The 10,893-nt window shown below is 39.2% G+C and overlaps 1 pseudogene; it reads right to left on the bottom strand.

The window, feature by feature from the left end:
* Positions 1–377: 377 nt before the first annotated feature.
* Positions 378–1,987, bottom strand: LOC102819175 (annotated as a pseudogene).
* Positions 1,988–10,893: the final 8,906 nt, after the last annotated feature.

Genomic DNA, 10,893 nt, shown 5'->3' with positions numbered 1-10,893 from the left:
TCTTTTCACTTCCATTTATAAAACTCCCATTAATGTTTTCGTAGGGCCAGTCTGGTGGGTATGAACTCTCCCATCTTCTGTTTGAGAATGTTTTAATTTCACCCATTTTTTTTTTAAATGTTGAAAATTACTCAGACCTTGTTTTCTCTAACATGAAGGCACAAATATAACATAGTTAAAAACAAATGCATTTTAATCATTTATGCTGTAATCTGCCAGTACCAGTTTATAAAACTATATATACTTGCAAGCATATTATTGAAGATTCTTTTAGATTGTCAATTCAGAAGTTGATTTTAAAGGTCTAACTCTATGTGTAGAAAATACATAACACGTTATTGCAGGTCTATTTAGTATTATTAAACTATACAATGATATTACTGTTGGATAGTTTGTTCACCAGCAATCACGTGATTTTCTTCATTTGTTGCATAGTCCAGATCGTCCATCATCTGAGAGCTGCTACCTTTCCAGAACTTTTTCATTCCATGTAACAACTGAGGCAGTAATAAGAGTGCAAGGTACTAAAAAGAGGTGTACAGGTTGCCCCTTTTTCATCAGTGCCAGAAAAATAAATGTAAGTATCATATCAACCACTTAGGTTATTGTGGAGGAAATATAAAAAATAGAAGAACCTATCTGAACATCAAATCTTCTGCAGTAAGCAATCAGCAAATCTGGCACAATAATGTCACCAAAATCCAGCATTGAAACTGGCATGAGGCACACACTCATTACAGAGAAATAGACCAGCTTTGGTACTTTGATGACTACTGGTGATTCCTCATGGGGAGCTGAAGATTGAGCAGTGGCTTCAACAAAGTTTCCATCATTCTTTTCATTATTTCCAAAAGTTCCAGGTGCACGTTCAACCATGATACTCTCACCATTCTTAGCCATGAATAGTGTGATGAATACAAAAAATACATCATAGAGGAGGAGACGGCCCAGAAGTATCACACCTGAATTGAAGTTGGGCAACTTCAGTGTTTTAAATAAATTCAGACAGAAAGCAACCGCCAAGATAACCTGTAAAACCCAAGCCCACCTATCTCTATATCAAAACACAGCCCACACAGCAGCTACTGCTAGGCAAAGTCCAGAAAGAAATATATGTTTTACTTCAATGCTTTTGCCACGACACCCAATCTTGCGCTGTCCACATTGTATCTTACGGATTAATGCAACAAGACCATTGTACAGACTCATTGCTAATGCTATGCAGAAAATTGCTATCATAACATAAACCAACCATTAGTAGAAAAAATAAAGTAAGACAGTCATAACATAGCAGATGACCACAAATATTACAACTGTAAGAGGACTAAAAGTTAAATATTGCGCCTTCTTTTTCCTCGTGTCTCTATCTTCAGTGTTTGCCATTGCTTTCAAGCTTTCCAATTCCATTTGTCCACTCCAGTATCCTCCTAATGCCACAGTGAACACAGCAATGACAAATATAACTACCATAGTATAGTCAAAGTTAGGCCATGATGGAGAATACATTTTCACAGTAATGTTATCTCCAAGAGTCTGCTTCATATCTTTAAAGTCTTTATGGATTATAAATGCAATCAGCATTTTGACATCATGGAATTCAGATTTGTTCCCTGAGGGAGGATATCGGACACTATTATCGGCAATCAACAATGCTTCAGCACCTCCTCTCTGTGCAATTCTGGCTTTTTCAAGGAAATGACAGGTTCCCACTGCACCACAACTGCTCTGTCCTTTATCCCATTAGGAGGAATATCAGAAAAATTGTGTAGTGGTGAGGTAGTCAGAGTCATCAAACTAATAGAAATTGCATTTTCTAGAGTATTTGGAAAAGTTGTCCAGTAAGGGTTATACAGCATGCAGTAGTCTTTTGATGGTAAAGTGCTGCCATGTCCAGACGCATGCAAGCTTGCCTCTTGAGCAGCAGTGGTAGCAGGAAACCCCAGAGCAGGGCGGCCACAGCAGCGAGTTGTGGCCTCTGAAAACCCATGAGACTGGTAGATGCCTGGTGGAGAGAGGAGGAGACTCTGTGCCCGCCACTGCGCTACCTCCAGGGGCAGGGGCAATCTTACCCATAGTCTCGAAAGATGGTTTCCCTGAGTACAGTAGTCTTGGTTGACATGCTTTTTTTGTTCTGTTTTTTGCTTTTAACCACACTTTAAACATCGTTCTATTTCCTTCTTGCTGCAATGTTTCTTGGGAGAAATCTGCACTTAATCTTACTGGATATCCTTTACCGAGAACTGTTTCCTTCTTTTTCACTGCTTTCCAAATTTTGAGAACTTAAATATGATGTGTCTTGGTGTAGATCTCTTTGGGCCTATCCTATTCTGGGTTCTTTGTGATTCTTGGATTTGTAGATTCATATTCTTCATTAGAATGAAAAATTTAATGTCATTATTAAGTCAAAAATTCTTTCTGTCCATTTCTCTCTTTCATACCTTCTGGAATCTCCATGATGTGTTGTGGTGTAATTATCTAATGTCTCTTCTAGCCATAATATGGAACTCCCAGCAAACAATGTTTCTCCCCTGCTGGGTCTGGGTAAGACAAGGTGAGAGAAGATGCATATAGGATGACATTATTCAGCTATAGGATGTTAGCAGAATTCATCGTAATAGTAAAAACTTGAAACTTTAGCATAGGTTTAAAATGACACATCTCATAAGCAGGAGGGGGCAGGGATCTCATTACCATCAAAGAAGAACCAGGAGTGAAGTGCATCATTTGGACCCAGAGATCACTGTCCTTGACTTAGGGACAGAAAGTTGTTTCACTGGAAGAGTGGCAGAAAAACAACAGCAACAGAACCAAGAAACCAGAGCATGAGACAGAGCAGTGAATTTTCTGGCCCATGGAGCAAGAAAAACTTAGTGACTTTGACCATGAGGTGACTTTGGATGCCTCCAGGCACTTAAATGGTGGAGGTAGATTTGCTGACCCATGGAACTAGAGCCAGTGCCTTCAGACTGAGTCTTATGATAGTGTGGTGTGTCCTATGGGCATTTATCAGCAGCTGACTGGAACAACTGTGCCCTGAGCATTTCTAACCCCAAATTGCAACCTATTAACTTTCCTGGTGGTGGTGGTGGTGTGCCGTGGAGTCGGTTCCGACTCATAGCAATACTGTATTGAGTTTCTGAGGCTATAAATCTTTACGGGAGCAGAAAGCTTCATCTTTCTCCCGTGGAACCGCAGCTAGTTTCGATCCAGCTGACCTGGAGATTAGCAGCCCAACTTGTAACCACTACGCTACCAGAGCTCCTAGTAAACCACATGTCTGAGTTCTGTGTGGGAATTGCAGTGTATTATCAAACCCGATTTAAGAATAGAGATGGTCATGGGAGGAATGGTTGGTGCTGCCACATTGTTTAGCGTGTGTATATTGGGTCTCTTATTATTGTCCCATTAAACTGTGTTCATCCATCTTGAGCCTCTGTTCGTATTCTTCAGTGTCTGTAATTTTGACAGTCATGTTCTTTAATTCACTGATTCTTTCTTCGGACTGATTCCAACTGTTTGAAAGCCCTTCTATAGTGTATCTTATTTTAGTTATTATTCTTTTCAGTCATAATATCTCTTTTTTAGATCATTTTTCTCATTATTTTCCTTATTTTTATTGTAGCTCTTTGTCTATGTTTTCTGTTAGTTTTTGAAATTATTTTTAATGCTGGTGCATTCTATTCTTTCATTTTTTTCATTATTTGGTCATCCTTGGATACACTTTCACTCTCTGTTTTATGTTTATTTGCATGGGCCATAATTTCTGTTCTTTGTGTGTTTCGTGGTCTTTAGTTGAGGCATTGCAATTTTTGAGGGTGTCAACTTGCTCAGTTTTTCCCAGTATTTGGTGTTTTTGCCTGTACTATTTTCTGAAAACACACACACAAAAATCCACTTCATAGGTGGGCAGAGCCTTTGGTCTGTGCTTATTGTCTCTCCTCTCCCTCAAATCCAAAAGTTCCAGATCTTAATTTTCAACTTTCAATCTATCCCAAACACACCAGAGAACATGTTATGGTTACTCGTCCACCAGTGAGCAGCATCACGCATGTGAAATGTTGTATATTTATTAATCTATCCACTAGGGGGCACAATCCTCTCCTTCTGCTTATTGTTTATTTCCCTTCTCTGTTTCTGCAACCATATTGTTCAGGCAGAAAGCCCATACTCAGTGAACTCCTTTCAGAGCTGGGTGTGCTCCTTCAGTTTTCCCTGTTCTATGGGAGCTGCTTATATCTGAGTTGGACTTCAGGAGAAGCTCTGACAGACTTTCCTCTGTTTCAGGAGGAGGAATCCCAATAACCTCTGAGGGATCTATCTTGTTGGTTTCAGAATCCCATTGACCTTGTGATGTTTAGGGAGTCAGTCTCTACTCATGTGACCCATTTACTGACTCCATTGTAGGGAATCTTTTATAGGAGTTTGTGTCAGAGTAGTTGCCAACAGTTACTGGTTGGGGGAGGGGCTATCACACTCGGAACAGACCTCCATGACCTTGCTGTTATTAGAACCCTCCCACATAGCCGTCTTAGTCGTAAGTCCCCAGTCAAAACTGGAAGAGGGAGCAGACACACCCAAAGTGATCCCCATGAAGATCTGTCTACTGGTTTCAGAGAAGTGAGATATGGGGCGCCCTGGGTGGCAGGTAGAGTGCTGATTATGGGTGCAGACTTCACAACAATGGTTTTCTGTCAGAGTATGCTATAGCCTGGCATCGGACGATTACCAAGTAAAGAGAAAGTATAATGATCTTGTTAGATCCTCATTGCTCTCTGAGTGCCCCCAGTAGATTGTTGGCTGTGAATGCAGTCTGCACTCAGGATTCCTGCATAAGCAGCCTCAGTAGGCAGTCCTCAGTCCTGACTGAAGTGAGGAACACACTGACTTGAACTGACTCCCTAGTAGATCTGTGCTCTTGATTTCAGAGGCCTGTTCTATGGGGTGCACAAGAAATCTAGAAAAATATTTACTAGTGCGTGGGCCTTCTGTAGCAGTTTGTGGTAGGCTTGCAACTGACAGTGTCCAGGTTCCAGGCACATTCCAAACAGACCCCTAGGGAAGTTTTCTTTGTTCCTATCAGAGCCTCTCCAATAGTCTGTTGACTGCAGTTGTAGACTCCACTGAAGATTACCAGAAGAGAGGGTATAATGTTCCTGTCAAATTCCCCCCAGTAAATTCTGGACTGAGCATGCAACTTCTCCACACGATTCCTGTTGCCTAGCACACAGTAGTCTCAGTCAGGAGTCCTTGACACCAAACAAAAGAAGGAGCAGATAGAGCTGGGTCTCTCTACCCTGAGAGGTCTGTCCAGTTGGTTTCAAAGGCCTGAGCTCTGATGTGCACAGGGAAACAGGTAGAATGCTGACTAGGAGAGCAAACTTCATTGCAGGGTATATTCTGTAGCAATTCACAGTAGGCTTGGAGCCAAGAATGTCCAGATAGAAGAGGCAATGGCTCAGTCCAAAAGGATTCCTTGGAAGGTCTGCATTGTAGATTTTAGAGCAGAAGCTTGGGACTCTGCCTCTTTATACAGACAGGGTGTGTGGTGGTTATGGACATAGGCTCTTATCCTGGGGTCACTTTTCTTGTTCATAGCAGCCGGTGGTTAATGTGATGGAAGGGAGTGGCAGGGACAGTGGAAAAAGCAATTGTCCTACCATATGTGACTCATTGTTGATCCTGCTACTTTCATCTGTTTTACAATGCAGTCTCTTAAAGCCAAGCACTGTTGCCTTGTTGCATTTCTTGTTTTACTTGTGGGGGAGGGTCAGGATCATGGTCTTCTTATACTGACAACTTCCCAGCATCTTTGACACAGTGTTTTATATTATATTTTATCTTCTGACAAAACTTTGTGACCGGAGAAAAATGGCTTTTTTGTTTTTAGAAGCCTGCTTTCAACTCAGCAATTTGAGTCCCTCTTTCTAATCCATCTTTTTCTAGATCCCATTATAAAGGACAAAGCTGCATTAACAGAAGTGATTATCAAAATTAGAAAATGAATAAGGAAATGACATAATATTTTCAAATGTCAGTTTTTCTTCAGGTTAGTCAATAAGTTGAATTTCATTTAAAAGAAAAAAAAGCTCTTAACAGGTTCTTTTTGTGAAGCTGTAAGATTGATTCAGAAGGCAATATGAAAAGTAAAAAACCCCAAATCAATTGCAGTTGAATCACTTCTGATGCATGACAACCCCATGTGGTTAACTGTTCCACAGGGGTTTCTTGGCTGTAATTTTTACTGAAGCTTCTCATTAGGGCTTTCTTCCATGGTGCTGCTGGGTAGGTTTCAATCTCCAATCTTTAGGCTCGTAGTCCGGAACAAACCTTTTACACCACCAATGCAATTCTAAAGAAGAACAAGAAGACAGAAATTGCCTTGACAACTAGAAAATATTTGTTGAGATGCTCTAGCGAGAAAGACAAATAAATCAGTGAAACACAATAAGGTGTTCCGGAAGAGTCACAAGCATGTCTGGGAACTTGGTATGTATGGCAAATCACATCAATGGGGAAGAATGAACTTTTCAGTCAATGACACTAAGACAACTTGCTTTACATACAGAAAAATAAAATTAGATAACTAACGACGTGCAAAACGTGTTTTCATATAGATTAATGAGCAGAATGTGAAAAAAATAAAGACTACTATGTAACAGTGAAATAATTCAATGGATTTCAGGGAGGGAAAGCATTTATTAATTAAGCATAAAATAATCACAAGTCTTCAATATCAATAAATGCAACAATAGTAATATTAAAACCTTCAAAAGAATGATAACAGAAAAGCTATAAAGGTAACATTTGCAAACTGACTGCTAGAGTATACAAAGTCTATATGACAAAAACACCATCTATGTCTGTAAAGGTAAATATATTTATATTCATCTGTACGTACATATATATTTGCATATAAATACATAGATAAAAGCCAGAGGATAAACTCTAAGATATTAATTATAGTTATTTCTGGAAGGTGACATTTTGCATGAGCTCACCTCTTGTTTTCATCCTTTTTGGCACTTTTAAAATTTTAAATCTTCATATATAAATTACTTATAAACTGTTAAAAATGAAGGTGTTTAAGAATTGCTTGCATATCTAGGCCAATTTTCCTGTGCATCTTCCCAGATGGCAACTTGGGCTGGTCCAAAAGAGTACAAGGTGATATATACGCATGGACACATTCTGAGGACATGAACTCAGGAATTCAGCTTTGGTCCAGCAAGGATGGAGACTCCTAGACACACACCTCCACCAGCTGACTCATGATAGGTATGAAACTGAATAGGCCAATCCATATGGAATTGAAAAACAATAAAATATAATAAGATCAAAAGGGCAGCATTTGCGCAGGAAGGTGTGCACTCCTTACAGCAATCAACCACCGCATAAGATCAAAAGGGCCGCATTTGCCCAGAAATAAAGTTCAGATGGAAGGAAGGGACAGGAAAGAAGGACGAATGAAAACAATAAATAAAGGAAAGAAGTGGAAAGAGCATTATTACATTGTGGGGATTGCAATCAATGACATAAAACAAATTGTGTATGAATTGCTGAAAGGAAAACCAATTTTCTCTGTGAACTTTCCCTTAAATCACAATAAAAATTTAAAATAAAGTTGGAAAAACCCTATGGAGCAGTTCTACTCTATAACACATCATGGGGTCACCATGAGCTGGAATTATTTCACAAAAACAACAGGACAAACACACAACAAATATTGGAACTATGAGTCATTCATTAGTAGCCCACATTCAAATCTTTATTATAGGATTTTGACCAGCATTCTCACTAATCTCAGAAAATGGGAATGTGTCTGCATGAGCATTCAGAAAGTCAGCAATGCAATAGGTTCAATGCACTGACAATTAAAAAAAAAAAAATCTCTTATGCTGACAATTAACTCATTGTCAAAATTAGAATCCAAGTTAAAGCAAGTTAGATTGTAAAAGCTAGCTCAAATTAGTCTCAATTTGTCTAAAAACAGACTCCAAAAGCATTGAGATAGTGTTCTGGATAATATAGTACTATCATTATAATTATGAACACCATTATCTTTATTATTGTTGCCATTTTCTCCCATGTTGTTGGTGTTAAGTACCATTAAGTCGGTCTGACCCATAGTGACACTGTATAAGGTATTCAAGGAGCAACTGGTGAGTCTGAACTACTGGCCTTGTGGTTCAAACCGACTTTGTAGTCCATCACATTAACCCACAGTACCACACCAGGATTTCCATTAGAGACAGAGAAAAAAAACAACATGACATTTTAAGTATATTTTACAATAGTGAGATACAGAATGTGGCCATTGTTGTTAAGAACCTTCAAGTCAAAAATAACAACAAACCCTAAGATAACTAAAATAAAAAACAAAAAATGCAGTAGTCCCTGTTATGTTCAAATAATTAACTCATGATTGATGTACAGGTTGGATATGAGTACAATGAAGTGTTCTAAATATTCTATTGTTCCCAATGTTATCCACAATTGGTTATGATCCATGGCTATGAACACACACACACACACACACACACACACACACACAAAGACACACACAAACCCACATGAGAGTAAGTCAAAAAGTTTGCTACAAAATCATACAAACTATTATTAAACAAAAATATAAAATGTTCAGCTTCTGCTTCTGGACATATCCTCCATCTAAGTCTACACACTTCTGAAGCTGGTATTTCTATCTCTCTAACCCTTCCCTGGTGTGGTGCTGTGGGTTAATGTGCCAGACTGCAAAGCTATTTGAACTGCAAGTTTGATGGTTCAAGCTCACCAGCTGCTCCTTGGAAACTCTCTACAGGGTCGCTATGAGTCAGAAATGACTCAACGGCACTTCACATCAACAACAACCCTTCCTCCTAAAATTCTGCACTTTTCAATTTACACCATGTCAAAATGACAGTTTTGGCATCCTCAGAGGACACAAATCATGCTCCTTTTAAATGTTCTTTGAGTTTTGGGGGGAAAATAAAAACAAGTTTGAAGGGACAAGATCAGAGGCATAGGCTAAATGGGGTATGGTTTCCCAATGAAATTCCCCAGGACAGCACAGCCCTTGTTACCATGGAAGAATGCGCAGGCACATGGTCATAATGGAAAAATTAAATGCCTTGGTGACATTTTCCTGGTATTTTTCTCATCAAAGCTGTTAAAATTTTCTTAAAAACTCTTAATAAGTCCTCAGGATGATCCTGTGTCCTTCAGGAAAATCTATCAAGATTATCACTTTAGGAGGCAGAGCTTGATGGTGGATAGGGTAGAGGTGCAGAGAAGATCTCCTTCAGCAATACTACAGAATACGAGATGAAGTGAGTCCAGGGCAGAACTCCAAAACTCTGAACCACATATCCAGAAATATTTAAAAAGTTTGAAGGCTTATAGCTAGTGGAACTTGTAGCAGAAGTAAGAAATCTTGTACTTGAGCATCTGACGGGCTCTGCAGCTTGGAGCCTACAACTTGGGTGAGACCAAATGGAAAGAACAACCAGGGGAGCATGTAGATGCACCACGGAATAATGCCACGGGAACCTCAGAGCAAAGGTGGACAAAATCCTTTGTCGGTTTTGTTTTGTTCTGATTTTTGGGGGTTATCTGTTCATTGCCCACTCTCTGTTTGCACACCTCCATTTTGGTGACTGGAAGGGGTACCTGAGCTAGTGAACACCCCAAGCCCCTACCGCTAATGAGTTCTTCTGCCATGCATGCACACAGATACTCTCAGAATGTGCAGATACAGGCAGCTCAGCAGCCAGCCTTGAACTGTTTATTAACAGGGTAAAGGGGGCAGAACAAGGGGTGTGGAGAGGGAGAAAGAGTTTAAAAACAAAACAGGCTGCAAATTAAATCCTGAGCTACAGCATAACAACCAACAGTGGCATCTTAAAATTTATCAGGAGGCCTTGAAGGCAAGAAGCTGAAAGAGGATATTAAAATAATACTCACATTAGGCTACAGATTTTTTTTTCTTCTCTCCCTCCTCTCCTTTTTCTGTGATTATAGACTACAGTATCCAATCCAGTTTTTGTTGTAGTGTTTTTTTTTTTTTTTTCTTATTTTTTTGCTATTACTGTTTTGTTGTTTTTCATTCCCCCTTTTACCTTTGTAGTACTCTTTCTCTCCTTATATTACCCAAGAAGAGAGAGCAATTGCTGCCATATAGTCAAGCTACAATCACATAAAATTCCATAATCCAGGCAAGAACCAATACAAACTGCCAAACACCAGGAAGGCTGTGAAAGTTACTCTGAGTTGAGCAATAAGAAGAGTGAAAAGGGAAGCCCACATCCTGATCACATCTACCTGCAGGCAATCAGAAAGCATTAAAAATACCAAAATACACACTCAATTAAATATTAAGACAACAGATAAGCAAAACCAGATGGCCATATCAGCACATGTCCAGAAACTAGATAAAATGTCTGAGACAAATGACCTAGAGATAGACCTGGACTACATTCTGGAAGGAGGGCAGGCCTTGTAAATGCCTCCGAAGGAATTCAGAAAAGGGATTATAAACTGTTTCAAAACACTTCACAATGGAGTTGAGAAAAATAAGGAAGAAGTCAGGGAAGTGCTACAGGAACAATCAAATAAGATAGTTACAGCATTGGAAACAATTCAAAACCTACAGAAAGAGGTCCAAATGATCAATAACAGAGTATCAGAAATAGACAATACATTGAAAGGGCAAAGGAGTAGAATAGAAGAGATGGAAAGCAGAACTAGTGAGATGGACACAAATCTCTGAATACCACTAAGATAAAAGAGCAAGCAGAATAAAAGATTTTAAAATTTTACCTTTGTATGTGACACTTCTCTTTTCCCTGGTTGCTTTCAGAAGTGTCTCCTTATCTTTGATTTTGTGTTTGTTCTTCT

The sequence above is a fragment of the Chrysochloris asiatica genome, unplaced genomic scaffold (assembly GCF_000296735.1).
Source record: "Chrysochloris asiatica unplaced genomic scaffold, ChrAsi1.0 scaffold00139, whole genome shotgun sequence".
Lineage (NCBI taxonomy): Eukaryota > Metazoa > Chordata > Mammalia > Afrosoricida > Chrysochloridae > Chrysochloris > Chrysochloris asiatica.
The sequence above is the reverse complement of the archived record's forward strand: the minus strand, read 5'-3'. Positions and strand labels throughout refer to the sequence as shown.